Consider the following 27,778-nt stretch of genomic DNA (forward strand, 5'->3'; position numbering starts at 1 on the left):
GACCAGAATAGAGCTTTTTGGAATCAACTCCACTTACCATGTTTAGAGGATGAGAACAACACCAAGAAAACCATCCCAACCGTGAAGCATGGGGGTGGAAACATCATACTCTGGGGGTGTTCTTCTGCAAAGGGGACAGGACTACTACACCGTATTGAAGGCAGGATGGATGGGATCATGTATTTTGGCAAACAACCTCCTGGCAAACAACCTCCATGACACTGACCCCAAACACACAGCCAGGGCAACTAAGGAGGGGGCTCCATAAGAAGCATTTCAAGGTCCTGGAGTGGCCTGGCCAGTCTCCAGACCTGAACTCAATAGAAAATCTTTGGAGGGAGCTGAAACTCCAAACCTGAAAGATCTAGAGAAGATCTGTATGGAGGAGTGGACCAAAATCCCTGCTGCAGTGTGTGCAAACCTGGTGAAAAACTACAGGAAACGTTTGACCTCTGTAATTGCAAACAAAGGCTACTGTACCAAATATTAACATTGATTTTCACAGGTGTTCAAATACTTATTTGCAGCAGTAACATACAAATAAATTCTTTAAAAAATCATACATTGTGATTTCTGGATTTTTTTGTTTTTTTTTAGATTATGTCTCTCACAGCGAACATGCACCTAAGATGAAAATTTCAGACCCCTCCATAATTTCTAAGTGGGAGAATTTGCAAATTCGCAGGGTGTTCAAATACTTATTTTCCTCACTGTGTGTGTGTGTGTGTGTGTGTGTGTGTGTGTGTGTGTGTGTGTGTGTGTGTGTGTGTGTGTGTGTGTGTGTGTGTGTGTGATATATATATATATATATATATATATATATATATATATATATATATATATAATTTAAAATTAGTCTGTTTTGTTTTTGTGTCGAGTGGACACGTCACTGTAACGTCCAAAGTGAACCTGAACTATACTACCCACAATGCTCCCTGCATCGACCGGCCAATCACGTTTTGCGCTTAATGATGACACCATCAGCAAGCAACAGGCAGCCAGTCTGCTCAGTGGATATAAACACACAACAAACGGACTAAAATGTTTGATTTTAGGGTTTACAAACGTTTTTGACCGTTAAACTTTACCAGCAAAGAAAATGTTATCGGACTGAAAGTTATTGGAACTAAATTTATCGGAAGATAATTGGTCCAATGATGGTTTTAAAACTTATCTGAAAAGCTAATTCGATAGCAAAAACATTAGCTTTGACAATTATCTGCTATCGGATTAGCTGAACTGTGCCCACCACTGGGCATAATCATGTCATGTTCATATCGGCTACATTTATTCATTGCACCAAAACCTTGGGCATTGTGACCTAGTCAAAAGTAGGTAATGGTAAAACCTCATCACCACAACAACTCAACACTTCCAGATATGACTGTCATGTCAAATACTTGCTCTCTGGACCAGAATCTTTGACAAGTTCACATGGGAGCACTCTGTGATGTTTGTGATGTCTCATTTATTACATGTTTGAAATCCTTCACAAAGAAACAGACCTATACTTGAAAGAATACATGAAGGGAGAGTTCCCATGGGATAAAAACTTTTTAACCTGACATCCCTGGTTCTCAAGACCAGGCACCTAAGTGGCTCTACTCTACTCTTCCTTTTTAGATATTGAGATATACTTTTGTATACTGGCATAGTTCCACCTTAGAATTGCAATATAATATATAAGATATACCTTCCTGAATTTTCATGAAAGTCTTTAAATGTGGTTGTCAGTCCTTAAAGGGTGGGGTTTGTATTGGAGTTTTTCTATCTGATGCAGGCACTTAAGGTACTTTTAAATTGGTGCCTCACATTCACCCATTCTCCCACTCACCTTCACAAACAATATCAGCATGCTATCGGGGAGGCACCCCAACACACTGGGAACAATTTAGGGGTTAAGTGCCATTTTATGATCTGAAGAAGATCAAACCTCTAGAACATCACCTACCCAATCTCCATCCTTGACAGTGGTTGCCTTGTCATTGTCAATATGTGTAGCTTCAATTCCCAGACATAGATTGAGTTGGTTGGCACCTTTTTAGATGTTTCCCTGGTCCAATAAAATGGCTGAATTACCTCCTCAGTATGCTGTCAAGTTCTCCAGAGTGCTACTAGTGACCTCATTAATCGACTTGGGTGTGTTGAAGTGACAAATCTATAACTTGCAGGACACCGGCTTTCGAGGACTGGAGTTGAAGATCCTTGATCTAGAGCTTGGGTTTGATTCCTGCTCACGTTGCATATTGCTGTCCATGGACAAGACATTTATGCATTTTTTAATCCTTCCAGCTGTAAATGGCCCCAACATTCAGGTCCACAATGTGTATGTAAACATTTGTCCGCAACTGCAACTTGGTTTTTAATGTGTACCTACAGTAGTGTTCAGAATAATAGTAGTGCTATGTGAATAAAAAGATTAATCCAGGTTTTTAGTATACGAGGTCTATTAGAAAAGTATCCGACCTTATTTAAAAAAAAAAAACATATAGATTTGAATCACGTGTGCTTGAGTGAGCCAGCCTTGAACCTTCATGCGCATGCGTGATTTTTTTTCACGCCTGTCGGTTGCGTCATTCGCCTGTGAGCAGGCTTTGAGTGAGGAGTGGTCCAGCCCTCTCGGCAGATTTTCATTGTCAGGGAAATGGCTGAGAGACTGCCCCTTTGCTTGATCAAATTTTTTTTAGAAACTGTGAGGCACATCCATGTGGACACCATTCGAGAAATTCAGGTGGTTTTTGGTGAAAATTTTATGGGCTTCAAAGACATTAAGGGATGTTACTGTCCCTTTAAGGACGGCCCACAGCAGCTGTGGGGCGCGCCGCGCTCCAGCTGCCATCGACAGGCTGAGCGACCATTTCATTTCTAAATGGATCGCTCTGTGGATCCGTGACCATCGTGTGCAATTTCTCTGGTTATCACAAGAGCTGGATATCAACTATTTTCGTGCAGATTTCACTTTTAACAATAGATTTTGTCATGGAAACCCGAGCGGACGCTTCGCGCGTCACGATGGATTCGCTACTGGACCGACACAAAACCACTTCCGTTTTGGTCTCACAGGACGGCTTTGAGATGGTGTTCAGACAGCTGTCGGTGGTTTTTCAGTTGAGTGATTATCCAAGAAATTGTGGACGAGCCTGGACATGCCAAAACATGTTCTGTGACGCTTCATCACGGCGTTGCTTTGCACGTCGCGACACCCGGAATTCTTCCGCACGTCTGTCTCAATTTGAGGAAAAAGTGCTGATGTCCACGTCTTTTCACAATTCCTGTGCTAGTCCAAAACGGAGGTGGTTTTGTGTCGGTCCAGCAGCGAATCCATCGTGACGCGCGAAGCATCCGCTCGGCTTTCCATGACAAAATCTCTTATTAAAAGTGAAATCTGCAGGAAAATAGTTGATCTCCAGCTCTTGTGATAACCAGAGAAATTGCACACGATGGTCACGGATCCACAGAGCGATCCATTTAGAAATGAAATGGTCGCTCAGCCTGTTGATGGCAGCTGGAGCGCAGCGCGCCCCACAGCTGCTGTGGGCCATCCTTAAAGGGACAGTAACATCCCTTAATGTCTTTGAAGCCCATAAAATTTTCACCAAAAGCCACCTGAATTTCTCGAATGGTGTCCACATGGATGTGCCTCACAGTTTCTAAAAAAAATTTGATCAAGCAAAGCGGCAGTCTCTCAGCCATTTCCCTGACAATGAAAATCCGCCGAGAGGGCTGGACCACTCCTCACTCAAAGCCTGCTCACAGGTGAATGACGCAACCGACAGGCGTGAAAAAAATCACGCATGTGCATTAAGGTTCAAGGTTGGCTCAGGCAAGCACACGTGATTCAAATCCATATGTTTTTTTTTTTTAAATAAGGTCGGATACCTTTCTAATAGACCTCGTATTTCTTATTGTTACATGGGAAACAAGGTACCAGTAGATTCTCACAAATCCAACAAGACCAAGCATTCATGATATGCACATTCTTAAGGCTATGAAATTGGGCTATTAGTAAAAAAAAGTAGAAAAGGGGGTGTTCACAATAATAGTAGTGTGGCATTCACTCAGTGAGTTCGTCAATTTTGTGGAACAAACAGGTGTGAATCAGGTGTCCCCTATTTAAGGATGAAGCCAGCACCTGTTGAACATGCTTTTCTCTTTGAAATCCAGAGGAAAATGGGACGTTCAAGACATTGTTCAGAAGAACAGCGTAGTTTGCTTAAAAAGTTGATTGGAGAGGGGAAAACTTTAAAATTATAGGCTGTTCATCTACAATGATCTCCAATGCTGTAAAATGGACACACACAAAAAAACAGAGACATGTGGAAGAAAATGGAAAACAACCATCAAACTGGATAGAAGAATAACCAGAATGGCAAAGGCTCACCCATTGATCAGCTCCAGGATGATCAAAGACAGTCTGGAGTTACCTGTAAGTGCTGTGACAGTTAGAAGACGCCTGTGTCGAGCTAATGTATTTGCAAGAATCCCCCGCAAAGTCCCTCTGTTAAATAAAAGACATGTGCAGAAGAGGTTACAATTTGCCAAAGAACACATCAACTGGCCTAAAGAGAAATGGAGGAATATTTTGTGGACTGATGAGAGTAAAATTGTTCTTTTTGGGTCCAAAGGCCGCAGACAGTTTGTGAGATGACCCCCAAACTCTGAATTCAAGCCACACTTCACAGTGAAGACAGTGAAGCATGGTGGTGCAAGCATCATGATATGGGCATGTTTCTCCTACTAAGGTGTTGGGCCTATATATCGCATACCAGGTATCATGGATCAGTTTGGATATGTCAAAATACTTGAAGAGGTCATGTTGCCTTATGCTGAAGAGGACATGCCCTTGAAATGGGTGTTTCAACAAGACAATGACCCCAAGCACACTAGTAAACGAGCAAAATCTTGGTTCCAAACCAACAAAATTAATGCCTCACAGATGTGAAGAAATCATGAAAAACTGTGGTTATACAACTAAATATTAGTTTAGTGATTCACAGGATTGCTAAAAAAGCAGTTTGAACATAAAAGTTTTGCGTTTGTAGCATCAACAGTAGATGCTACTATTATTGTGAACACCCCCTTTTCTACTTTTTTTACTAATAGCCCAATTTCATAGCCTTAAGAGTGTGCATATCATGAATGCTTGGTCTTGTTGGATTTGTGAGAATCTACTGAATCTACTGGTACCTTTTTTCCCATGTAACAATAAGAAATATACTCAAAACCTGAATTGATCTTTTTAGGCACATAGCACTACTATTATTCTGAACACTACTGTATGGAGAATAAGTTAGGATCACTTATTTATTAAGAAAAAGGAATTTTGTGAAGGATTCACTGCAGCACAGATGCTAAAAAAAAACCCTTTCTTAGCTTAATATGCTGCTAGAATTTGTCCATTTTTATTATTTTTGAAAAGAAAGAAGTAAAATGAGTCACAAGTGAAAATGATTACAAATGATTTATAGTTTGGACAACCATTTAAATGTTTTCGGCACATATTGCCATACAGCACAGTGTGTTAGCTGTGAATCGTCTGCAGCTAACACAGTCCATTTATAAGGTGTACATAAAACTAGTCATAAATACCTGTAATAAATGCAACACAGTGGAGTCAGTAAAGGTGGAAAAAAATCTTTTTGTCTTAACCTAATTATGATGGGGTTGTGCTTTTTGGGTCATTTATGATAAGACAAAGGTGTTTTTCACTGTGTTTGCAATTTTCTTTTGAGGCGCAGCCTTCAACATTCACACTCAAAGAAGGTGAACAGAAGCATTGTTTAATGGGAGTAAAAGCAATATATTTTCCAAACAAAATAGCTGTTTTTTGTGTATTACCAGCTGTTCTGAGTTATCTAGCTCAAGCACAATGGTGCCATATGCACAGGAAAAATGCCAGTGGAGTGCAAAATACATGTGCACTGTCATCTGTTCACAGCATCACTCTGCTATCAGAACACAAACAGGAAAATTACCATATGTGCTGGCTGATGTGCAGAGGTTTATGCAGCATTTCAAATGAAGTCATTTTAGATTCCAGATTTTTTTTGGGGGGGGGGGGGGGGTGTAGAGTTGTTCAAAGAACTGTAAATTCACAAGAAATTAAGTTAAATTATGTTTGTTTTTATTTTTGTGAATGTTTTCCATGAACATATACGAGGGCTGTCAATAAAGTTACGGTCCTTTTTATTTTTTTCAAAAACTATATGGATTTCATTCATATGTTTTTACGTCAGACATGCTTGAACCCTCGTGCGCATGTGTGAGTTTTTCCACGCCTGTCGGTGACGTCATTCGCCTGTGAGCACTCCTTGTGGGAGGAGTCGTCCAGCCCCTCGTCGGAATTCCTTTGTCTGAGAAGTTGCTGAGAGACTGGCGCTTTGTTTGATCAAAATTTTTTCTAAACCTGTGAGACACATCGAAGTGGACACGGTTCGAAAAATTAAGCTGGTTTTCAGTGAAAATTTTAACGGCTGATGAGAGATTTTGAGGTGATTCTGTCGCTTTAAGGACTTTTCACGGTGCGAGACGTCGCTCAGCGCTCTCAGGCAGCGTCATCAGCCTGTTCAAGCTGAAAACCTCCACATTTCAGGCTCTATTGATCCAGGACGTCGTGAGAGAACAGAGAAGTTTCAGAAGAAGTCGGTTTCAGCATTTTATCCGGATATTCCACTGTTAAAGGAGATTTTTTTAATGAAAGACGTGCGGACGGGTCCGCGCGTCGGGACGCAGCCGCCGCGACGCTCCGCCACAGGAAAAACACCTCTGTTGAAAGCCTTAAGGACAAGTTGGAACATGTCCTGCCTGTTAAACAATTTCTCATATACTCACTCCACTGAAAGCCATCAAAAGCCGCCTGGATTTTACAAATGGTTATCAACACGGAGGTGTTTTTCCTGTGCCGCCGCACCGCGTCGGCTGCGTCCCGACGCGCGGACCCGTCCGCACGTCTTTCATTAAAAAAATCTCCTTTAACAGTGGAATATCCGGATAAAATGCTGAAACCGACTTCTTCTGAAACTTCTCTGTTCTCTCACGACGTCCTGGATCAATAGAGCCTGAAATGTGGAGGTTTTTAGCTTGAACAGGCTGATGACGGCGGCTGAGAGCGCTGAGCGACGTCTCGCACCGTGGGAAGTCCTTAAAGCGACAGAATCACCTCAAAATCTCTCATCAGCTGTTAAAATTTTCACTGAAAACCAGCTTAATTTTTCGAACCGTGTCCACTTCGATGTGTCTCACAGGTTTAGAAAAAATTTTGATCAAACAACGCGCCAGTCTCTCAGCAACTTCTCAGACAAAGGAATTCCGACGAGGGGCTGGACGACTCCTCCCACAAGGAGTGCTCACAGGCGAATGACGTCACCGACAGGCATGGAAAAACTCACGCATGCGCACGACGGTTCAAGCATGTCTGACGTAAAAACATATGAATGAAATCCATATAGTTTTTGAAAAAAATAAAAAGGACCGTTACTTTATTGACAGCCCTCGTATAAGAGGTCTGTTAGAAAACTATCCGACCTTTTTATTTTTTTCAAAAACCATATGGTTTTGAATCACGTGTGATTGCATCAGCCAAGCTTGAACCTTCGTGCGCATGCGTGAGTTGTTTCACGCCTGTCGGTTGCGTCATTCGCCTGTGAGCAGTGGTCCACCCCTCTCATCAGATTTTTATTGTGAATAAAATGTCTGAACGATTTGGAGCTTTGCTGCATCAAATTTTTCCAGAAACTGTGAGAGACCTCCAGGTGGACACCATTCGGAAAATTCAGATGGCTTTCAGGGATGATTTTATGGGGATTACACAGATTAAGGAGTGCTCCAGCCAGTTTAAAGACCGCCCACAGCGGCTGAGAGCGCGGCGCACTCCGAGCGCCGATTGACAGGCTGAACCTCGCTGAAACAACCCGATCATTTCCAAAGTGAAGGCTTTGTTGATCTGGGACGTTGTCTGACTTCCACAGAAATGGCAGAAGGCGTGGACATCAGCACTTTTTTGGCACATTCCACTGTTACAGGAGTTGTTGTCATGGAAAGAGAAGCGGAGGGATGCGCCACGGAGCCGCTCATGACGCGGGACAAAAGCACCTCCGTGTTGGTCTCACAGGACGGCTTTCAGATGGCTTTCGGTGGCTTTTCAGTCGTGTGACTATCCGAGAAATTGTGGATGAGCTGGACATGCCAGAACATGTCCTGTGAGGCTTCATCATGGCGTTTCTTTGTGCCATGTGGCTCCGTCCCGACACGCGAATTTCTCCGCACGTCTGTGTCAATGTGCCGAAAAAGTGCTGATGTCCACGCCTTCTGCAATTTCTGTGGAAGTCAGACGATGTCCCAGATCAACACAGCGTTCTGTTTGGAAATGAACGGCACATTCCACTTTTACAGGAGTTTTTGTCATGGAAAGAGGAGCGGAGGAATTTGCGCATCGGGATAGAGCCGCATGGCGCAAAGCAACGCCATGATGAAGCCTCACAGGACATGTTCTGGCATGTCCAGCTCATCCACAATTTCTCGGATAGTCACACGACTAAAAAGCCACCGAAAGCCGTCTGAAAGCCATCTGAAAGCCGTCCTGTGAGACCAACACGGAGGTGCTTTTGTCCCATGTCATGAGCGGCTCCGTGGCACTTCTCCACTTCTCTTTCCATGACAAAAACTCCTGTAACAGTGGAATGTGCCAAAAAAGTACTGATGTCCACGTCTTCTGCCATTTCTGTGGAAGTCAGACGACGTCCCCGATCAACAAAGCCTTCACTTTGGAAATGATCTGATTGTTTCAGCGGGGTTTCAGCCCGTCGATCGGCGCTCGGAGTGCGCCGTGCTCTCAGCCGCTGTAGGCGGTCTTTAAACTGGCTGGAGCACTCCTTAATCTGTGTAATCCCCATAAAATCATCACTGAAAGCCATCCGAATTTTCCGAATGGTGTCCACCTGGAGGTCTCTCACAGTTTCTGGAAAAATTTGATGCAGCAAAGCTCCAAATCATTCAGACATTTTATTCGCAATAAAAATCCAACGAGAGGGGTGGACCACTGCTCACACAAATCCTGCTCACAGGCGAATGACGCAACCGACAGGCGTGAAAAAACTCACGCATGCACACGAAGGTTTAAGTTTGGCTGATGCAATCACACATGATTCAAATCCATATGGTTTTTGCAAAAAATAAAAAGTTTGGATAGTTTTCTAACAGACCTCGTACATAACGTGTATATGTATGTATATATGTTCTCCACTCAGATTGCAATAGCCAATCACAGATTAGCCTTTCTGTCCATCATTTACCTGTATTTTGGCATGCTTGGTGCCAGAAAGTTATGTTGGATCCAAAATGATCCAAAAAGGCTAGGACCAATAATTAAATTGGATCGGGTCCCACTGACCAATAACGTTCGAGCTTTCTGCCAACAGCTAGCCAATCAGAGCGCGGCATACGAAGGTCAGGAACTAGCTGATAGACGCTGGTTGAAAAAATGGCAACAAACATGTCAACAACAGCTGAAAATCATCTGCCAGCGAGGTTTGCTGAGTTCACAGAGGAGGAACTGGTGGAAATATTGAACTCAGAGGATGCCAGAAACACTAAGAAGGCAGACAAGCATGCTACTGACATTTTAGAAGCATTCATCGTATCAGAATTGGCTACGCCTCGTCCATTATAACTTTTATTCATCCAATATTTCTCTATGTTGTACTCCTTACCATCCATTATTTGTATAATATATATATGCATACACACAAACCCCAATTCCATTGAAGTTGGGATGTTGTGTAAAATGTAAATATAAACAGAATACAATGATTTGCAAATCCTCTTCAACCTATATTCAATGGAATACACCACAAAGACAAGATATTTAATGTTCAAACTGATAAACTTTATTGTTTTTGTGCAAATATTTGTTTATTTTGAAATGGATGCCTGCAACATGTTTCCAAAAAGCTGGGACAGTGGTATGTTTACCACCGTGTTGGATCACCTTTCCTTCTAACAACACTCAATAAGCCTTTGAGAACTGAGGACACTAATTGTTGAAGCTTTGTAGGTCAAATTCTTTCCCATTCTTGCTTGATGTACGACTTCAGTTGTTCAACAGACTGGGGTCCATTGTCGTATATTGCGCTTCATAATGCGCCACACATTTTCAACGGGTGACAGGACTGGATTGCAGGCAGGCCAGTCGAGAACTCACACTCTTTTACTACAAAGCCACACTGTTGTAACACGTGCAGAATGTGGCTTGGCATTGTCTTGCTGAAATAAGCAGGGATGTACCTGAAAAAGATGTTGCTCAGATGGAAGCATGTGTTGCTCCAAAACCTTCTCTACAACAGTCAAGACAGAATCAGACTACCAGAGCAAGAATTTTAGCTGAGGAAGCTTCTGTGATTTGAAGCGAAACGTCCTCATGTCAAGGAACCCAGTCCAGTCAAAGATTCAAGCTTTTCTACTATGGAAACCCCCTGGACAACTGAGAGCCTTCACAGAAACATTGCGACCAACTGTGGGCATGAGGCCTTGGCACTGGTACATAAGCTGGAAAAGACTGCTAAAAAGATAGCTAACTTTAGAAACCACTTAAGATTTAACCTGAGATGTAAACAAAACAATGTTATTCCCAAATGCATGAAGCAAAAGGAACTAGAAGCAGGTCACACATCAGAAAAGATCCAGCACAGTTACGTTAGGAGGATTTTGGCTCCGCGCGGCTTTCCCTGACAAAATCTCTTGTTAAAAGTGAAATCTGCCATAAAATGGCTGATGTCCAGCTCTTGTGATAACCAGAGACATTGCACACGATGGTCCCGGATCCATATAGCGATCCGTTTAGAAATGAAATGGTCATTTCTGCCTGTCGATCGCGGCTCGGAGTGCGGCGCACTGTGAGCCATTGTGGGCCGTCCTTAAAGCGGTAGTAACACTCCTTAATCTCTGCAAAGCCCATAACATTTTCACCGAAAGACGTGAATTTTCTGAATGGTTTCCAGCTGCCTGTCTCTAACAGTTTCTGAAAAAATTCTGATGGAACAAAGCCCAAATCATTCCATTTCCTCGCAATGAAAAAACGACGAGAGTGGTGGAGCAGTGCACACTCAAAGCCTGCCTACAGGTGAATGACGCAACCGACGGGCGTGAAAAAACTTACGCATGCGCACGAAGGTTCAAGCTTGGCTGACGTAAGAACATATGAATCAAATCCATATATTTTTTGGATAAAATAAAAAGGTCGGATACTTTTCTCACAGACCTCGTATGTGTGCATGTGTGCAAGTGGACTGTAAGACTGTTTATTTTTTTAATGATCTGTGTGAAGTTGGTGATTCATGCAACAATCCAGTGATCGCAAAAATGGAAATAATATGTCAGCCTTGTTCACTATATTCTTCTCAAAAGCATCATGTTCAGTACGAGCAAAGTTTTCCAACTGACTTTATATCACCAACAAAACGAAGAGCAAGCAAACGGTTAAAAATAAATAAATAAATAAATAAATAAAAACCCGACTGGAGGCAGTGACCATCGCGGCAGGAGCCGTTTTCAGCTCTCTTGTTAAAAGCACCGCATATGACACAAAACAAGTTCACCAAATAACTTTAAATATCAGACAAATCAAAAAAGAGGTGAGCTGAAGAAAACTAAAGCTGGGCAAGAGTACTGATAGAGCAACGTGAGACAGATTCCAGCCAAGCACAGAGAGCGATCCTGTCTGTGTGTGTGTGTGTGTGTGTGTGTGTGTGTGTGTGTGTGTGTGTGTGTGTGTGTGTGTGTGTGTGTGTGTGTGTGTGTGTGTGTGTGTGTGTGTGTGTGTGTGTGTGTGTGAGAGAAGCTGCAGAGAGATGTGTCTGTGTAGGGAGGCGCGGGCGCTATGTGTGACTGGCCAATCACAGAGCGTGAAAACAGTCAGTTCGCCAATGAGAATTTTCCTTCAGCACGAGCACAGATATTGATGAGTTTTATTCGGATCACGCTCGTGCTCATCAAAAATGCTTTATCCATACCGGATACTCATCTGAAAGGAGTATCCGGCTCAACCTGAGTTTTTAATGTAGTGACGCCTGAGGGATCGAAGGTCACGGGTATTCGATGTTGGCTTTCGGCCTTGCCACTTACATGTAGAAAGTTCAGATTCTCTGAATCTTCTGATTATATTATTTAATTTAAATTTAATTTAATTAGCTTATAATGCGCCAAATCACAGCAAAAGCTGTCTCAAGGCGCCTTACATAAAACAAGTCAACTTAAAAATGAATAAATAATTAAAAATGAATAAAACATTCAAATACATGAATAACAACAGAAGTAAAAGAATAAAAGAAATAAAAATAAAAACTATCCATAAGAAAGAGAATAAAAATAGGTTTTGAGTCTTGACTTAAAAATGTCCACAGACTCAGACTGCCTCATGGTCGCAGGAAGACTGTTCCACAGGGTGGGTGCACGATACGAAAAGGCTCTTTGACCTGCTGACTTCTTCTTCCTATTATGGACTGTAGATGATGGAATCCCTAAATTCATTGCACTTGAACATTGAGAAACATTGTTCTTAAACTGTTGGACTATTTTTTCACACAGTTGTTCACAAAGTGTTGATCCTCGCCCCATCTTTGCTTGTGAACGGCTGAGCCTTTTGGGGACGCTCCTTTCATACCAAATCATGACACTCACCTGTTTCCAATTAACCTGCTTACCTGTGGAATGTTCCAAACAGGTGTTCTTTGAGCATTCGTGATGTAACACAGTGGTAAACATACCACTGTCCCAGCTTTTTTGAAACGTGTTACAGCCATCCATTTCAAAATTAGCAAATATTTGCACAAAAACAATAAAGTTTATCAGTTTGAACATTAAATATCTTGTCTCTGTGGTGTATTCAGTTGAATATAGGTTGAAGAGGATTTGCAAGTCATTGTATTCTGTTTTGATTTACATTTCACACAACGTCTCAACTTCATTCGAATTGGAGTTGCAGATACCAGTTTGTAACGAATAATCTCCACATGCCTAATGTTTAGTGTTTCCATTAAGAGCTGAGTGTTGGGAAAGTGTAGGTACACGGACCCACAACAGGGGGCGCAAATGAACGGACAATGGAGTAGGTCAAATAACAACACTTTACTGTTGTGAATGTGCACAACAAATACAACAGATTACAACAATAGACAAGAGTCAATTCACAAAGGTGTCGTGTGGGCAGGCTCGAAGATAGGAGACGCCTGTCCAAAGCAGAACCGGAACCACACGATTTCCTCCGCCACCAGACCCCGGGAATACTGGAGCCGCCAAGTCCCGAACTCCCAGGTGGCCACTGCCTCCGCGTGTCGGACCTGGTACTGCTGGCGAGGAACAAAAAGCAATTAAATGAGGGCGTGTTTGCACCCAGGAATCCGTACGGCAGGAAAGCTACCTCCACCTCTCGTTGGAAAAGTAGTCCACAATACAACGCACAAAGTCACAAAAGAATACTGTCAAACAGTCAGCTGAGGTACGTTACCTTCCAGGTAGAACGATATCTCGGCAAAGAGGTGGAGATGACGTCTTGCTGATATACCGATGCTGATCAGATGAGTGGTGACAGCTGTCATAGGTGATGAGTGTCAGCTGTCACCCCGGCTGCTCCTGTGAGGCGGCAGCGCCCTCTGGTGCCTGGAGCCTGCACTCCAGGCAGGGTGCCCTCTGGTGGTGGTGGGCCAGCAGTACCTCCTCTTCAGCGGCCCACACAACAGGACCCCCCCCTCAACGGGCACCTCCTGGCGCCCGACCAGGCTTGTCCGGGTGGCGGCGGTAGAAATCGGCCAGGAGGGCCGGGTCCAGGATGAAGATCCTCTTCACCCAGGAGCGTTCTTCAGGTCCGTACCCCTCCCAGTCCACCAAATACTGGAAGCCCCGGCCCATCCTACGGACATCTAAGAGCCGGCGCACAGTCCAAGCCGGCTCGCCATCGATGATCCGGGCAGGAGGTGGTGCCAGACCCGGAGTACAGAGGGGTGAGGTGTGATGGGGCTTGATCCGGGACACGTGGAAAACGGGATGGATCCGCAGTGAGGCCGGAAGCTGAAGCCTCACTGCGGCTGGACTGAGTACCTTGATGATCTTAAACGGACTGATATACCGGTCCTGCAGTTTAGGGGAGTCCACTTGAAGGGGAATGTCCTTAGTAGACAACCACACTGCCTGCCCTGGCCGGTACGTAGGGGCCGGGGTCCGCCGACGGTCTGCATGGGCCTTCGTCCTCATCCGGGCCCTCAGCAAGGCAGAACGGGTGGCACGCCACACCCGACGGCACTTCCGTAGGTGGGCCTGGACCGAGGGCACACCGACCTCTCCCTCAACCACCGGAAACAAAGGAGGTTGGTACCCCAGACACACCTCGAAAGGGGAGAGGCCGGTGGCTGACGACACCTGGCTGTTATGGGCATACTCGATCCAGGCCAGATGGGTTCTCCAGGCCGCCGGGTGCGCGGCTGTCACGCAACGCAGGGCCTGCTCCACCTCCTGATTGGCCCGTTCTGCTTGCCCGTTGGTCTGGGGATGATACCCGGATGAGAGACTCACCATGGCCCCCATTTCCCGGCAGAAGCTCCTCCAGACTTGCGAGGAGAACTGGGGACTGCGATCGGAGACGATGTCTGTTGGGATCCCATGCAGCCGGACGACGTGGTGGACCAGGAGGTCCGCTGTCTCCTGGGCCGTCGGGAGCTTCGGGAGGGCCACGAAGTGGGCCGCCTTGGAGAATCGGTCCACTATCGTGAGGATGGTGGTGTTGCCCTGCGACGGCGGGAGGCCCGTGACAAAATCCAGGCCAATGTGGGACCAGGGGCGATGGGGCACAGGCAGCGGCTGGAGCAGTCCTGAAGCCCTGCGATGGTCAGCCTTGCCCCTGGCGCAGGTGGTGCAGGCCTGGGTATAATCCCAGACGTCGGCCTCTAGGGATGCCCACCAGAAGCGCTGCCGGACAACTGCCACGGTTCTTCGCACCCCTGGATGACAGGAGAGCTTAGAGCCATGACAGAAGTCCAGGACTGCAGCCCTAGCTTCTGGTGGGACGTAGAGTCTGTTCTTCGGCCCAGTTCCGGGGTCCGGGCTTTGTGCCAGGGCCTCCCGGACGGTTCTCTCTACGTCCCAGGTAAGGGTGGCCACGATAGTGGACTCCGGGATGATGGGTTCCGGTGGATCCGACAACTCCGCTTTGACTTCATCTTCATGTACCCGGGACAAGGCATCCAATCTGTGGTTTTTGGTCCAGGGACAGTAGGTGATCCGGAAGTCAAAACGGCCGAAGAACAGTGACCAGCGGGCTTGCCTGGGGTTCAGCCGCTTGGCGGTCCTGATATACTCCAGGTTCCGGTGGTCAGTGAAAACCGTGAATGGCACGGACGTTCCCTCCAACAGATGTCTCCACTCTTCAAGAGCCTCTTTCACTGCAAGGAGTTCTCAATTGCCGACGTCATAGTTAATAGTTAAAAATAGGCACACGGGTGAAGGACCTTATCGGTCTTCCCGCTCTGGGAAAGCACAGCTCCTATCCCTGAGTCTGAGGCATCCACTTAAACCACTAACTGGCGACTAGGATCGGGCTGCACCAGAACGGGTGCAGACGAGAAGCGCCGTTTCAACTCCTTCAACGCGGCATCGCAACGATCCGACCAGGTGAAGGGGACTTTTGGTGAGGTCAGGGCTGTCAGGGGGCTAACTACCTGACTGTAGCCCTTAATGAACCTCCTGTAAAAATGAGCAAAGCCGAGGAACTGTTGCAGCTTCCTACGGCTGGTGGGTTGGGGCCAGTCTCTCACCGCCGCGACCTTGGCCGGATCAGGAGCGACGGAGTTAGGGGAGATGATAAACCCCAGGAAGGACAAAGAAGTGCGGTGAAACTCGCACTTCTCGCCCTTCACAAACAGCCGGTTCTCTAATAACCGCTGCAGGACCTGACGTACATGCCGGACATGGGTCTCAGGATCCGGAGAAAAGATGAGTATGTCATCCAGATATACGAAGACGAATCGGTGCAGGAAATCCCGCAAGACATCATTAACCAATGCTTGGAACGTCGCGGGGGCGTTTGTAAGACCGAACGGCATGACCAGGTACTCAAAGTGACCTAACGGGGTGTTAAATGCCGTCTTCCACTCGTCTCCCTTCCGGATCCGAACCAGGTGATACGCATTCCTAAGATCGAGCTTGGTGAACATTTGGGCTCCATGCAGGGGCGTGAACACTGAATCCAACAAGGGCAATGGGTATCGGTTACGAACCGTGATTTCGTTCAGCCCCCTGTAATCAATGCATGGACGTAGTCCGCCATCCTTTTTTCCCACAAAAAAGAAACCTGCACCCATCGGGGAAGTGGAATTCCGGATCAACCCGGCAGCTAAAGAGTCCCGGATGTAGGTCTCCATTGATTCGCGCTCAGGTCGTGAGAGGTTGTACAGCCTGCTGGACGGGAACTCAACGCCTGGAACCAAATCAATGGCACAATCGTACGGACGGTGGGGGGGAAGGGTGAGCGCCAGATCCTTACTGAACACATCCACAAGGTCATGGTACTCCACCGGCACCATCCCTAGATTGGGCGGGACTCCTCCTGGGAACCGGGAGGAACCGAGGAACCTAAACATACCCGATGGCAGGTCTCGCTCCACTGAACCACTACCCCGGACGGCCAATCGATCCGGGGATTGTGTTTTAACATCCAGGGGAACCTTAAAATCACACGGGAGGTAGCAGGAGTCACAAAAAACTCGATCTCCTCCCGGTGATTTCCTGACACCACCAGAGTTACTGGTGGTGTCTTATGTGTGATTGGAGGGAGTAGGGAGCCATCTAGTGCCCGCACCTGCACAGGCGAGGTAAGCGCCACCAGAGGGAGCCCTATCTCCCTGGCCCATCTGCTGTCTAACAGATTCCCTTCAGAGCCCGTGTCCACCAGTGCTGGGGCCTTCAGGGTTAAATCCTCATAAAGGATTGTAACTGGGAGTCGTGTGGCAATGTGGGTGTGTCCCACGTGAATGTCTCGGCCCACCCCTAGCCCAGTTTCTAGGGGCGGGCGTTGGTGTTTAACCGCTCGGGGCAGTCTCTTACCTGATGCTCTATCAATCCACAAACAAAACACGCTCCGCGGGCCAGCCTCCTCTGTCTATCTGGTGCCCTAAATGTGGCCCTGCTCGTGTCCATAGCTTCGTCAGCAGAGGGAGCTGTAACCACACGGAGCGTAGGGGCCGTGGAGCGTGGGGAGGGCGGAACGCGGTCGGAACCGGAAGGGAGAGGGACGGCGCGTGCCCGGCCACGCCCTTCGTCTCGTTCCCGACGGCGTTCTTCTAACCGATTGTCTAATCGTATAACGAGATCAATAAGCCCATCTAAATCCCGCGGTTCGTCCTTAGCCACCAGGTGCTCCTTTAGGACCAACGACAGTCCGTTTACAAAGGCGGCGCGGAGGGCAGTGCTATTCCAGCCGGACCTCGCAGCCGCGATGCGGAAGTCGACTGCATAGGCAGCTGCGCTCCGGCGCCCCTGTCTCATTGACAGCAGCACGGCTGAAGCGGTCTCTCCTCTATTTGGGTGATCGAACACTGTTCTGAACTCCCTCACAATCCCATCATATGTCTGAAGGAGCCGTGAATTCTGCTCCCAGAGCGCTGTAGCCCAAGCGCGTGCCTCACCGCGAAGCAGGTTTATTACATAAGCTATTTTGCTGGCATCAGTCGCGTACATGACAGGACGTTGTGCGAAGACGAGCAAACACTGCATAAGGAAGTCCGCGCACGTCTCCACACAACCTCCGTACGGCTCTGGAGGGCTTATGTATGCTTCCGGGGAAGGTGGGAGGGGTCGTTGAACGACCTGTGGAACGTCACTGTTACGCACAGGGTCGACAGGAGGGAGAGCCGCAGCAGCGCCCTGAGGGCGCGCTTCCACCTGCGCGGCGAGAGCCTCCACCCTGCGGTTAAGGAGGACGTTCTGCTCGGTCATTAAATCCAACCGAGCCGTGAAAGCGGTGAGGATCCGCTGCAACTCACCGATCATTCCTCCTGCGGACGCCTGTGCGCCCTTTTCTTCCATTGGCCGTTCAACAGCCGGTTGACGCCCCTCGGGATCCATGACGATGGCCGAGATATCCTGTTGGGAAAGTGTAGGTACACGGACCCACAACAGGGGGCGCAAATGAACGGACAATGGAGTAGGTCAAATAACAACACTTTACTGTTGTGAATGTGCACAACAAATACAACAGATTACAACAATAGACAAGAGTCAATTCACAAAGGTGTCGTGTGGGCAGGCTCGAAGATAGGAGACGCCTGTCCAAAGCAGAACCGGAACCACACGATTTCCTCCGCCACCAGACCCCGGGAATACTGGAGCCGCCAAGTCCCGAACTCCCAGGTGGCCACTGCCTCCGCGTGTCGGACCTGGTACTGCTGGCGAGGAACAAAAAGCAATTAAATGAGGGCGCGTTTGCACCCAGGAATCCGTACGGCAGGAAAGCTACCTCCACCTCTCGTTGGAAAAGTAGTCCACAATACAACGCACAAAGTCACAAAAGAATACTGTCAAACAGTCAGCTGAGGTACGTTACCTTCCAGGTAGAACGATATCTCGGCAAAAAGGTGGAGATGACGTCTTGCTGATATACCGATGCTGATCAGATGAGTGGTGACAGCTGTCATAGGTGATGAGTGTCAGCTGTCACCCCGGCTGCTCCTGTGAGGCGGCAGCGCCCTCTGGTGCCTGGAGCCCGCACTCCAGGCAGGGTGCCCTCTGGTGGTGGTGGGCCAGCAGTACCTCCTCTTCAGCGGCCCACACAACACTGAGTTCATGTTGCCGCATGTGCCAGCAGGGTGAGCAAAACAGCCAGGAGTCACCAATCACCCATGGCAATAGATAAATAAAATACACACACAACAGTCACTATATTAGGTACACCCCCTTTTTTAGAACTGCCTTAATTGTTCAATGCACCGATTCAACAAGGTGTTGGAAACAGTCCTGGGAGATTGTGGTCTATATTGACATGATAGCATCACACAGTCACCCATTCAATCAGTCTACCCATTATCCTCTGACCTCTGACATCATCAAGGCCTTTTTGTCTCCAAAAATGCCACTTACTGGATATTTTCTCATTTTTGAGCCATTCGCTACAAACCCTAGAGCAGAGATCTTCAACTCATTCCATAAAGGGCCAAGAGGATGCAGGTTTTCTTTGTAACCACCGACTCCACCAGGTGATTTCACTGATTAACATGACTTTGAGTCGATGGAATCGGTTAACCAGTGAAATCCCCTGGTGGAGTGGGTGGTTACAAAGAAAACCTGCACCCTCTTGGCCCTTTCTGGAATGAGCTGAAGATTTCTGCTCTAGAGATGGTTGTGCTTGAAAATCTCAGAAGATTGACAGTTTCTGAAATACCATATGGCACCATGCCATATTCAAAATTCACTTAAATCCCCTTTCTTCCCCATTCTGATGGTCAGTTTGAACTTCAGCAAGTCGTCTTCACCACATCTAGATGCCTAAATGCACTGATTTACTGACATGTGATTGGCTGATTAGCTATTTGAGTCTCCAAATTTTCTGATTATATTATGGACTTTAGATAATAGAATCCCCAAATTCCTTTCAGTTGAATGTTGAGAAACATTGTTCTTAAACTGTTGGACTACTGGACGTTGCCCATCTTTGCTTGTGAACAGCTGAGCCTTTTGGGGATGCTCCTTTCATACCCAATCATGACACTCACCTGTTTCCAGTTAACCTGTTCACCTGTGGAATGTTCCAAACAGGTGTTCTTTGAGGTGTTCATGTTCAGGTGTTCTTTGGTTCCATACATGACCAAAAACACAACGAGGATGGGATTTTCCCACAAGTAAAAACTGACCTCAAGCCAGATATTCAAGACTGTGTCCAAAATGGCAGCTAAAATATGATGTTCTGTTACTTGTGATGATCTTTTTAAGTGCATTTTATGTAAAATGATCATTTGGAATTTTAAAATTTGCAAATAAAAATATTTTGACATAACTGCATTTATTGTGACTTGAAACTTTCTTATCATGGAATACTTTTCAAAGGTAAGGCCTTGTTGTGTTGGTTTAAATGTATTTTATTGGGTAAAATAACTATTTTGATTATTATTTTGGACATGATCTTGAGTACGTGGCTTGAGGCTGATATTTCATTTTGCGGGGAACATCCTGGTTGTGTGTTGGGTTCATGTAAAGCAATGGTTCAAAGTCTTGGTCCTGACAGTATACACGTAATTTTGATCTCTCTTGGGTCTGCCAAAAGTTGATTAGCACATTCAGTTGTGATCAGCCAATCAAGAACTCACATAAACGTGACTGACCCAAACAGACAGAAGGGGTAAGACAAAGAAACATGAAGGTTAGCAGTCCCCAGAGACCAGGTTAGGGAAGCACTGGCTTAAGGGACTAAAAATTTAGTTTAGTTTAGAGAAAACAGCTGTGTGTATCTCTCCTCCTGACATTCGACATGATGCAGTCCATCTCCTTCTTTGCTTGCTTCAGCACAGCTTCCTTTTAACTTGATTGGATTTTAAGTGAGAAGCAAGCACAGGTTTTCACCAAATTTTCCCATCCAGTTCTTTCACTCCTCCTTTAGCTAAACAAGATGAAATGCATTGATTTTGGTATTTCAGAACAATTTTGTTTGGCCATGGTTTTGTGGATTTTTTTTCTATAAAGGTGCATTTTACTGAACAATGTCTTGACTTTCTTCATTGCAGCTGAAACTCAAACCACAGCACAACTCTACTGGTGCCAAAGGTTTACATTCACCTTAGCTGAAGTCTCTTAAAATGAATTTTTCTGACCCATATGATATTCTGTCAATTTTCGGTGCATCCAGAAAGTATTCACAGCGCTTCACTTTTTCCACATTATGTTACAGCCTTGTTCCAAAATGGAGTAAATTCAGTTTTTTTCCCCACAAACTTCTAATCACAACACCCCATAATGACAACATGAAAAAAGGTTTGTTTGTTTGTTTTTATTTTTTGCAAATTTATTTAAAAAAGTAAGAAATCACATGTACAAAGTATTCACACCCTTTGCTCAATACTTTGTTGATGCCCCATTGGCAACAATTACAGTTACAGCCTCAAGTCTTCTAGAATATGTTGCCACAAGCTTGGTGCACCTATTTTTGGGCAGTTTTGTCCATTCCTTTTTGCCGCACCTCTTAAGCTCCAACAGGTTGGATGGGGAGCGTCGTTGCACAGCCACTTTCAGATCTCTCCAGATATGTTCAATCAGATTCAGGTCTGGGCTCTGGCTGGGCCACTCAAGGACATTCAGAGTTTTCCTGGTCTACATATTGGCAGGCCACTTCCTTATCCACTCAGCTACCTGCTCTACAGGCAGTTTGAGGTAGAAATGTAACATCATCCAACTTTATGAGAAGGCTACATGATTTTATACCCTACAACCTTCTTGACCCCTGTCCACAGGTGTATAGAAGACATTTTCAGCTAAATAAAATTAAGCTGCTTTTTCCACACGAGGCTTCTTCATCTGTGTTATTCAGGGTCATATGGTCCTGAATTATGAATCAAAATGTGCCCTGCTTACATAGATAATGAGCATATATAATTAATGCCCTATTATATCTAAACAGCTGATTCCACCTTTTCAAACTTTATACTGCATATATATTAAAAATATTTAATATATCCAATGCAGTGGAGTTGATATCAGTAGAATTATTCATATAAAGATAAGTACAATTGTGCATGGATGGAAGTTAGGAACTCCACGCTCAAATCAAATCATTAGCACAAAAGACCAGAGGCAGTGTTGAGTCAGACGGCAATTTTGTTCTGAGAAAAGAAAACGCATTCTGAATAAGTGCTGTGGCAAAGCTCAGTTAACTGGAAGCAACGCTCCTTGTTTGGGCACTGACATTTAGTTTCTCCTTCCATGTAATGATTGTAAAAAAAAAAAGGGATGTAGCATCTGTCATGCCATAGAATAGTTTGAAGAGACATTTTTAAGGAAGTATATAGGTTAAGAGGTTGGTGATATTTTTGTTGGAGAGAAAACAGAACGTTTGCAGATGCAGAAGCAATAAACTGCATTAATAACTGCATTATTATTTTTATGCTTTTTTCCCAGGCCTATGCATGTATCAAGTAAAATGTAATCGGTAAATCAAGTCCACCACTAACGGTTCATCATACAGTAAGTCAAAAAAAAAAAATCCAAAAAGCATCGTTGTTATGCATATGCTATATCCCATAGACATGTCTGCCACCTGCTGATCATTAGTGGACACTGGATTGATGATGGATTAGGAGCAGGCGTAGTTTTCAGTGAGACAGATGAATGAATGAATTAATTAATGAATTTATTCAGCACACACACAAACATACCCAACAAAAGAATCTCTTAATAACAAAAAAAAACAAAAAAAAAACACAAGAAAATGCAACAATAACTCATAAACCATTTTCCAGTTGGGTGAGGCTGAAAGCGCATGGGCTGAAGCAAAAGCTTATAAACGCCCACCCCTTACCAGTTACTATACACATTTAGATACACTCAGAACAAAGTACCAGTCAGAAAAATAACGTAAGTGAACACAACAAAACAATCAGTAATATAATGTGCAATTACACAAAAGAACAGCCAGGAAGACAGTTAACTTAATATTACATACTGTAAGAAATGAAGTTGTTTTTATAAAGTCTTTTAACGCCAGCCAATGTACCAGATAATTTAATACTATCTGAGCAATTATTCCAGATTTTAACACCTTTTACGAAAATACGATGACTTTTAACAGACTCGTTCTTCTATCGAATATCAGTGTACATCGTAGATGATAACTGGACTCCTCATTTTAAACAACTCTTGAACATGTTGAGGCAAGAGTCTATTTTTAACTATATACATGGTATGTTGCGTAAAATAATCCACCAAATCTTGAAATTTCAAAATACGCAGAAAAAAAAACCAATGGGTTCATTGGTTCATAATATGTTTTTTTGCTTATAACTCTTATAGCTTTCTTTTGTAACAGAAATATTGAATTTGTTTTTGTTTTATATGTGTTTCCCTACACCTCAATGCAATAAGTCATATATGGGACAAGTAATGAATGATACAGTGTGACCAAGAAATGTTGGAAAAGGAAGTATTGTCTTTTATATAGTATCACAATAACTTTTGAAATTTTAGATTCAACATAATTTATATGAGTTTTCCAACTTAGTTTATCAGCCATAAAAATGCCAAGAAATTTCGTTTCAGATACAATTTCGATTCTCAGCCTTTTGAGATTGTCTGGTTCTGCACAGAAATCTACCAGATCAGACAAGTAAATCATTTTTTTCTGACTGTTTACAGTGGGATTACATTCTAAAACTCACAACAGGCTGCCTTATTTCCACACAACCCTGCAGAAAGGATTTTGTGTAAATTTGGCTATGAAAGAATGAGCATGAGTGAGGTACACAGTGAATGAAATCTGTGAGAGATAGACTTGTTTCTTCATAGAAATTTCAAATTGTGATAGTTTATTTATTTATTTATTTATACCATTTACTGTATGTTCTAACACACAAAAGTCATGGTCACAAGTCCTTGGTGGCCAGTGCTGCTTGGTATTGTTGTAAAAAAAAAAAAAAATGTACCAAATCTATATGTTGGCAACTCAAACCTGTAATTATGCTAAGACAGTAGTTTTATTGTGCCACAAGGTGTGCCTAATAAAGTGTCACTGTGTGTATTTCCTTGGCAGTTGGGTAAATTTGAATGCAGTACACGCTAAAAAAAAATAAAACATTGAATTTAATTGATAAAGTTAAGGTAACTTTTTCCACATAACATTGTCAATTAATCAAATGAAACATTATTACTTAAATCCAGAAAATTAACAATTGCAAGTAGATTGAAAATAATAGCATTAATTACATTTAAAACCCCTGTGTCTCAGTTCTTAGAGTGTAGTCTGCTCACAGTAAGGCTATGGGTTTAGTTTCATTTAGTTCTCTCTAAATTTGGAAAAGATTTATCCATTTTCCTTCAAGCCCTCACGCTAACTGGATGTTGTCAACAGAATTGTCTCCTCACTTGCAGCCTTTTTCTTCATTTCATTTTCTGTAACATCTGCAGGATGTGAGCTCTCTCATTGGGACACCTTCTTGGTCTCATTCATGGAAATATAGCAGCAAACATCTGTGACTTTGTATCTAAATCACCATGTTCCTGGACATACAAGTGTTTTCAGTGTCCAAAATGTTATTTCAGGTTTGCACGAGTGTGATGCTCTGAGTACTACTGCCACCACAATTTTGCTGTTAAGAAATGTTGTTCCAAAGATGTAAAATAGTTTTTTTAGCATTCAGGTTTTACATTCTATAATGTACAGTTTCTTTATATTAACAAAACAGACATAATTTGGCATAATTATGAACTTATTAATTGAGGTTTAAACAGTTTAGTTTCTCAGAATATCTGTGCATATGTATAGTAGATATCCTGAGAGGCTATTCTGAAAAATTAAAGATACAACTATGGTTACTACTAAACCACTATTTGGAAGTTATATATCATCTTTCTATTAGTCACATGACCTTTGACTTTGGTTACCCTTGAAAAGTTAAAGTCAAAGGTCATAACTGTTAAACTCAGGTAAAACATGGGAGCCTGAGAGAGTTAAAACATGGCTACTGCTACTAACCTATAAAATTGTTCACAGACTGGCACCTCACTACCTAGCTGACCTAATTAAACCTTACGTACCGGCCCGGGCTTTACGTTCTCAGGGTGCAGGACTACTTTGTGTCCCTAGGGTGAATAAAAAGTCTGCAGGTCATAGAGCTTTCTCTTATCGTGCTCCTGTTCTGCTGAATGATCTCCCTGTGTCAGTAAAACAGTCAGATTCTGTGGAGACTTTCAAGTACAGACTTAAGACGCACTTCTTTTCCCTTTCATATGGCTAGCATACTGGTACAGTTTTGTTTTACGCTTTTTACTCTTTTAATTCATTTTATTAGTAAACAGAGCGTGTCGCGGCCTCAACTTTACTTAAATTCTGGGTCTTTTAGTGAAGCTTAGGGCTAGCGGCTGGCGATCACCTTAGTATTTCTTCTGTTTGTTTTTTTTTTGTTGATTAAGGCTGGCAAATTATACAGTATTTTTTGTCTTTCTGATGCCTGATTCTGTTTTTTCTCTCTGTTTAAGGTGCAGCTCCATCCAGAGATGGGAGTTGTATTTGTGTTGGTGATCCTCCTGTCCTGTGCGCCAACAGCATTTCTTGTATATTAGTCCATGAATTGTTCTGTGAATTGTTCTGTAATTTATGTCTGTATCATGGCCCAAGCAGAGGGTCACCCCTTTGAGTCTGGTCTGCTTGAGGTTTTTTCCTCAGAGGGAGTTTTTCCTTACCACTGTTGCTCTGGAGGTTGGTAAGTTTAGACCTTACCTGTGTGAAGTGCCTTGAGGCAACTCTGTTGTGATTTAGCACTATATGAATGAAAATAAATTGAAATTGGCTACATTATGGATGTAACTGATCAAATATCAAGGCCACACAGAATCATTTATTGTGCCTTGATCTGTTCAGTCCCGGGGTTGCACACATGGAGTATCCCTTCTTGTTTTGACCATAATGCCTCATGCATTCTAAAACTTTAAGCACGAGTGTGTGAATATTATTTATTTATTTATTTATTTTTTGCACACGTCTCATTTGCATGTTTGTAACTGTATCTCGGAGAGGTGGATTCTGTGCTTATATTGTTTATGTAAGACATATTGTTTACCTCATGAGTAATTTAAAGTGTTATATCTGTCATATACCGTGAATTCACACAGTGAAACTGTGAGTGGTTTAAGATGCAGGTGTCATGTCCAGGTCTTCCTGCATACACGGTGCTGATTTATAGCTGTCGCCGGGCGTCAGCGACAACTTGAATGTTGTTCTTACGTATGTAACTTGTCTTCCAGTTGACGGCTTGCCCCTACGGCAAGGAAAATTATTATTTCATAACACCAGGCCCTCTTGTCTAACTGTACAATATGATTCTGTCATACTTTAGAGCATGTGTCGGATGCCAGCGGAACACGTGTCTGTTGCACGACGTGCTAGACGACCACAGCTCCTCAGCGAGGGCCTCTCACCGTCGTCTTCAGCACGAGTCAGTAACTGTCATTGGGAAAACGAACACAAAAATGTAGAATTTATTTGGTTTTCCTCTCAGTCTGTTACTGCCTGTGCCTGATAGTGTTTCGGCGAGGGAGAAGGCTTTGACCAGAGGAAGGAGCAGAAACTTTAAAGAACCTTTCTGCCCCTATGGAATTCATACAATATCAGTTCCTTCTCCAGAAATAAATAAATAAAAATAGAACTCGTGGAATGGACCAAAGTATTATTTTCTCTCACTGTTGCAGAAAAACAGCACATAGCCATATAAATAATTACCCACAAATAAAATAAATAAATAAAAAACTTATACTATGACATACATGTGTACAGCATACTTTGTTTGAATGGTAAAGGTTATAAAGTGGAGTATGATGGTTAAATGATAATATTTTGAAACTAAATATTCCAAGTACCTTTGTTTTCTTTGTTAAAGGCATACTATTGTCAGTTCTAAGGGGAATAACTTAAACTAATTAAGATTTAATTAACTTTAGTTTACAGCCTTAGACATCATCACTGTAATAGCATTCGGCACCAATTGTTTGTGTGTGTGTGTGTGTGTGTGTGTGTGTGTGTGTGTGTGTGTGTGTGTGTGTGTGTGTGTGTGTGTGTGTGTGTGTGTGTGTGTGTGTGTGTGTGTGTGTGTGTGTGTGTCCAGAATGTTATGGATTACTCCAGACATTTTCAGCTGTTCTCTGTGTAATGACAACCTAGTTCAGCAGCACGAAATATACATGAATCTATTGGTTTGTGATATTGTGACGAAAAGCGCCTCATTTTCGTCACAGCAGCACAAATTCTAATTCATTCCGTGATGGCTGCACGAAATTAAAAGTGAAGGGGGAGTCAGGGTGTTTATGGTTAGGGTGGGGGGGAAGGAGTAAGATTAGGTTATCCACCCTTTTCAGGTTTCAAATCCCGCAAAACTTCAGAGAGGTCACCGCACTGCGAGATTTCAGTAACATTGATAACTGCATTGAGACGCTCTGATCACGCTGCACTTTAACCGCTGTACACGGACAACACAATTAACATCGCAACATAAAACTATTTTTATATTGTGCCTAAAACTCTTGTGAATATATTCTCTGGGTTTATAGACGTTGTTACTGTGTTTGTTTTATGTAAACAGGTGAGAATCACAGGTTGTCTCTCAGTTATTTTCAATGGGAGCTGCTGTGAGCTACGCTCGCTTCCTGATCATGCCGTTCTGGGGGAAAGTGAAGTTTGCTCTTTAAAGCCTTGATTATTGTTCTTTACAACACTGTTTGTCCTCTTTGTTCCAGACTAATATATATATAATATGTCTGAAATTCAGTTTGTGTTTATTAAATTCCACGCAGATTAAACGTAGCAGACATGGATTATTTGTTATAATTGTTTTAGCAAGTTTTCAGGGTATCATGCATGCAGTTTCTTATTAACGTGACGAAAAGCATAAAAAATTTCATTTTGTAGTATAATATTAATTTACAATTGTCATCATGTGTATTCTCTATGTTTCTGTGTAGGCTCTCTGTTGTCCAGGTGGTTTCCATAGTAGAGAAGCTTGAATCTTCAACTGGACTGGGTTGCATGACGCGAGGACGTTTCGCTTCAAAT

The 27,778-nt window shown here is 43.8% G+C and overlaps 1 long non-coding RNA gene across 1 annotated transcript; it reads right to left on the reverse strand.

The window, feature by feature from the left end:
- Positions 1–1,353: 1,353 nt before the first annotated feature.
- Positions 1,354–27,266, reverse strand: LOC117529028. Its single transcript, XR_004565919.1, has 4 exons — positions 27,076–27,266; positions 20,800–20,805; positions 10,195–10,199; positions 1,354–1,364 (listed from the first exon to the last, which is right to left on the reverse strand). It is a non-coding gene; the product is annotated as an uncharacterized LOC117529028 (long non-coding RNA).
- Positions 27,267–27,778: the final 512 nt, after the last annotated feature.

The sequence above is a fragment of the Thalassophryne amazonica genome, chromosome 17 (assembly GCF_902500255.1).
Source record: "Thalassophryne amazonica chromosome 17, fThaAma1.1, whole genome shotgun sequence".
In the NCBI taxonomy this organism is placed as follows: domain Eukaryota; kingdom Metazoa; phylum Chordata; class Actinopteri; order Batrachoidiformes; family Batrachoididae; genus Thalassophryne; species Thalassophryne amazonica.